Here is a 5,539-nt window from a genome sequence, read left to right on the forward strand (position 1 = left end):
TCATAAAAAGCTGTTGCCATTCATTAAGATCTGCTTGATTTCGACCAAATATTTTCTGTAATATAAAAAATATCAGTAGTAGTACTATTAATATAATCCATAGAATAAAATTTATAATATTGGGTAGTGGGTACTTACGCTGAAATGATCTTCATTGATATGATTTATTGAAGGCAGCCTTACTACCTTGTTGCTGTGCTGCTTCTATGTTTACAGTTGCTATCTTTTTGTTTTCCATTTGGCAGTAATTACAGCAACTTTCTTCTGCAGAACCTGCTATCTTTTTGTTTTCCATTTGGCAGTAATTACAGCAACTTTCTTCTGCAGAACCTGCTTTGAGGTAACATGGCATATTCAACACAGAATTAATCAGCCTTGCACATACTTACCAAATATTTGGCAATTGTTTGATCTGTACATTTCATGCACTTTCAGAGTATTGTCAGTATTGATAATGACAGGATGGCAGTAAACATTGTCATAGTTAGTTGGAATTGGATTTGCGGTAATACCTTCGCAAACATTGCACTGCTCAAATTGCACTAAAAAAAAACATTTTAATAAAGTATAGATCTCTAGTGTGTTGGTGTGTCTATTTTGCTACTAGCCAATTCTACTCATCTACAACTGCCAGTTTTACTTACATAAAAAATTGCTCAGAGACTGGCAAATCAGACTTTCTGAATCTAAAATTCTTTCAATCTGAGGTTTAGAAACTTCCTGGCCAAAAACCAACACTGAAATTATAATTAAATCCTCTCCCATTGTAAATCTAGCAAAAAAAGAATATTGTCAAATACATAAATAATGTAAACATATATATATATACATATGTAATACTTGATTGGAGCTGCAGAGTAATGTCCTTTGTTATATTCTGCTGTTAGGATCTTGCTTCTCTCGTCAATATAAATATATATATGTAATACTTGATTGGAGCTGCAGAGTAATGTCCTTTGTTATATTCTGCTGTTAGGATCTTGCTTCTCTCGTCAATATAAAACAGCCATTTTTCTAAATATACATAAAAAGGTAAAATTTACTCAAGATCTTACTGTCACCGGTGCCATGTAATGTACCTTGCCTCCACTTTGACAAACGCTTCCATTGCTCTACAACTTGGTGTAAACGTTTAAAATAAATTTTCGGTTCTGCAGGCCTTCTGTTTGGTAACTCTCTTGGCTTATAATTGTCTGGCCTCTCTTTAAATTCTGCACTGGCCTTTGGTAAGTTGCGGCATGGTACAGCACCAATGCGCAAAGACTTTGATTTTCCTGTTGCCGAAGTTATTATATCTTCTTCGGCAAAATGACATTCACAAATGGCCGCACTGAAACAATATGGCATCTTAATCCTGATTGGAAAGTAAGCTTTTTTATGCTGAACATTGCAACAGAACTTTAATTCACACCACTTCCCACTATGGATCTCAGTATAACATACAATGAAATAAGTTCTTAAAACAAAAGCAATTACATGCATCTTACCTTTCCCTCGAGAGCATGTTTTTTATTTGGTCCTTTTTATCACAATCACGAACCGACAATAAAAATCTTGTAAGTGTTAAAAGATGTTTTTTAGTTTTTTCATCTTTGGCAAATTCCGGGCGTTTTACTGTGAACAAGCTTCTTTTTTCTTTGCTTTTTTTTGCTTTCCGATATGACCACGGGCACTTTTGGCACTGCACAATGGCTAGTATTTAGTTTTAAATTCACTAATTGACAGGTCTGCGGGTTAGTAGGAGGATTATTCATTATTACATTTTCTAAATAAAATGACGCACCTTAAACAGCGGTTTGCAGATGAAGTACATTAACCGCATGCATATATTCAGTCAGTTCAACTGCGGATAGCCTACCTGAACTTTTACCTATCAATACAGAACTAACTTCCTAGGTGCGCTTAAAACCTTACTAATTAAGTCACCACCATGTAGTATTAAGCATGTTTACATATCGATAACCGCTGTTCAAACAGTAAACTTTCATCTAATTACGTCGCACTGTTCAATATGCTCATACAGTTTACCGATTTCGCATACGGATTACGTGAAGCGTGACGAAGAGAATAAAGAGAATAAAACTCCTCCTCGTGTCGTAACCATATTCTCATCAACTATGGTACGGTATTATCAATTACTTCCCGGCGAAATACAGTATCGTACCCGCTTCCGAATAGGGAACCAGTTAGAATCCCAAGTCTCCTACGGTGTCTGACAGATACACTGTCGGAGTTACCCTAGTCTGACCGAGTTCTTGCTACTAGGTTATTATTTAAATACCAAGATGTTTTTATCTCCGACGACAGTGTCTTAGGATGTACGTCAGCTGTGCAACATACTATAAACACTGGGGAAGCTCGACCCATCCGCCAACGACCCCGTCGCTTGGGCAAAGAGGCGTCTGGTTGAAGAGGAAGTAGATAGCATGTTGGAGCAAGGTATCATCGAGCCAAGTGCTAGCCCGTGGTCTTCTCCGGTCGTTTTGGTGGCGAAAAAGGACGGCTCTCAAAGGTTCTGCGTGGACTTCCGTAAATTGAACGCGGTAACGATAAAAGACTCTTATCCTTTACCTAGAATAGACGATATGTTTGACCTGTGTAGAAACATTGCATGTTATTTCTTAATACTGCACCAATATTTTGCAATATTGCATCTTGTCGTGTAATCGTGACAAATTATCCATCATTTTAACAAGGCCAGCGCTCAAAGCTATTAACTGCGCCGAAAGTGTTTTATCAGAAATTGATGAACGAACTATTCGCACACGATGGTGACGTAGGAGCACCAAATAGCGCATCAAATCACCTTTCTAAACGACAACGATGGCGATCATCGGAGAAGTTCTCGGAATGATAAAACGCCCACGGCCAGGGCACTAATCGGACACTCCTTGGACGAACATTTGAGCTCTTACACAAAAGAGAAAGCAACGCAGATGACGAACCATGCTGTGACGGAAGCATGTGACGTCAGCTCCAAAACACTATGACTTGACGATTCAATCAGAAAACCGGTCACACGATGGTGACGTAGGAGCACCAAATAGCGCATCAAATCACCTTTCTAAACGACAACGATGGCGATCATCGGAGAAGTTCTCGGAATGATAAAACGCCCACGGCCAGGGCACTAATCGGACACTCCTTGGACGAACATTTGAGCTCTTACACAAAAGAGAAAGCAACGCAGATGACGAACCATGCTGTGACGGAAGCATGTGACGTCAGCTCCAAAACACTATGACTTGACGATTCAATCAGAAAACCGGTCAACAAGTCACGCAGTCACCGCATGTAGCACGTGTAGTGCTATGCAGTGCACCGAAAGACGATGCAGACTCAATTAAGACCAACCAGAGTTCATCAGCCAAAGAGAACTTAGATCTTAACCACTGCTTATATTCGAACTGCAGGTCATTTAGGAATAACTAGAACCATTTACAGAATTCGACGTCGCTTCTATTAGCCTGGCCTTAGCCAGAATGTAAAGCAGTGGTGTCGCTGGTGCATACCTTGTTCGAGACGCAAGCCATATCACGGGAGACGACGATGGGCGTTAAATCAGGATCTTGCAAGTGTACCGATGGAGAGGGTGGCTATAGTTTTCATGGTACCTCTTCCGCGAACCAAACGGGGCAATGAATACATTCTGGTGGTATCCGATTATTTTACAAAATGGACTGAATGTTTTCCGTTACCGAATCAACAAACCATAACGACAGCTAAAGTTTTAGTAACTCAATTCTTTTCTAGGCAGGAGATGTGTCGTCTGCTTGGCATCAACAAAACGCGAACCACTCCGTACAGGCCACAGTCAGATGGTTTGGTGGAACGTTTTAATAGAACACTACAAATGATGCTTTCCGCGTACGTTAATAATCACCATGACGATTGGGACGACCATCTACCGTATGTATGTATGGCTTATCGAAGCTCGGTTCAAGAATCGACGCATTTTACTCCGAACAAATTAATGTTAGGGAGAGAAACTACACTACCTATTGACCGGTTAATTGGCACTCCACCATATACTCCGAAATTTGTTTGTCACACAGACTATGTACAAAAGATGCAGTTCGCCATGGAGAAATCCTTCCAACATATGAGAAAAGCAGCCGTTCGCCAAAAGAGAAACTACGACAAGCGGGTCCAATCTCAATCGTTTGCAGCAGGGGATTGGGTTTGGTACTATTATCCACCAGCTGGTCGTAAGAAACTTGGTCAAGGGTGGACTGGTCCTTATCTCATCACGGCGAAAATTTCTTCTTGTTTATATCGAATACAAGCGTCTCCACAATCCCGGTCGAAAATTATTCACGTCGATAATCTGCGGCAATACTCTGCGGAAAGGATGCCACGAAATTGGCTCGCTAGTGATCCCGCAACACGGGTTGCTTCGCCTCCCAGGGTAAGCAATGAACTACCGGACTATGATAACGATGTGTGTAACTATGAGGGGTACGTTAATTATCCCTAACGAATCAAACGCCAATTTTCCGTTTTTGTTTGTATGTCGCTCCTTGTCTTATGTCGCCCTTTGTCTTATTTCGCCCCTTGTCTTATGTCGCCCCTTGTTTCGCCTCACTGTCTAAGGTTAATGCTGCATTTCTTTTTTGCCCTGACGTCAGAATTTTTATAATGCCGAGTATGCCTTCTTCTCTTAATTTTATTGTATTATTTCTAATTGTTGTTTGGGGACAAAGTGTGTTTCAGATGGGGGGATTGTAATGATATGTTAATGATGTGTTCGTATGGTACTCTACTATTTTATATTTTCATGATCTTTATGTTTTGCGTGAACCGTTGTGTTTTTAAGAGTCGATCGCATGGCTTTGTTAAGTGACATTCAGTTTCCCCTTGGTTGTATTATCGCGTGCACGGGCCGATTGGCAATACAAGATATAAAACGTTACAATAAGTAAATCTACTTTGATTTTGATAATTTTAACGTTGTAGTGTGCAAAATGCAAATACAAATTGATTCATGCTTTAATTGGTATGTTCGGGGCAGAATAACACATGTGAAAGCGATTGAATTGCGTAATCGTGGGAATCGCGTTTATATACACGACCGAGCATTACGTTTATCGAAACGAAATTTTGTTTTCAAAGCGTTTTTAGAAATGAAATTTTGTTTCCGAAACAAAATGTTGTTTCTGGAAAATTTTCATAATTTTGTTTTGAAAAAGGTTTTTGGAATTTTGTTTTGCGAAAACAAAATCAAAGTCTTGTAAAAATCAAAATCTTGTAACGAGAGCGATTTAACTGCGTATTTGTGGGAATCGCTTCATACGCACGACCGCACCATCGTGAAAACTACTTTCATACGATTCGACACCGCCAAACGATACGACACCGCCAAACGTTCGCATGTCACTCGACCTGAATTCGATGTTTGAATCACCGCCGCACCTGAATTCGATGTTCGAATCACCGCCGCACGCGTTCGCATCTCACCCGACCTGAATTCGATGTTCGAATCACCGCCGCACGTTCGCATGTCACCCGACCTGAATTCGATATTGGAAATCACCGCCGC

General features: G+C 40.3%; 1 long non-coding RNA gene across 2 annotated transcripts; it reads right to left on the reverse strand.

The window, feature by feature from the left end:
* Window positions 1-2,052, reverse strand: LOC108950558. Of its 2 annotated transcripts, none has more exons than XR_001975266.2 (4): window positions 1,488-2,052; window positions 390-542; window positions 139-330; window positions 1-55 (listed from the first exon to the last, which is right to left on the reverse strand). It is a non-coding gene; the product is annotated as an uncharacterized LOC108950558 (long non-coding RNA). The 2 variants fall into 2 exon arrangements; XR_003397110.1 differs by having other exon boundaries at window positions 139-273; window positions 331-542.
* Window positions 2,053-5,539: the final 3,487 nt, after the last annotated feature.

Source organism: Ciona intestinalis, unplaced genomic scaffold (genome assembly GCF_000224145.3).
Source record: "Ciona intestinalis unplaced genomic scaffold, KH HT000260.1, whole genome shotgun sequence".
Lineage (NCBI taxonomy): Eukaryota > Metazoa > Chordata > Ascidiacea > Phlebobranchia > Cionidae > Ciona > Ciona intestinalis.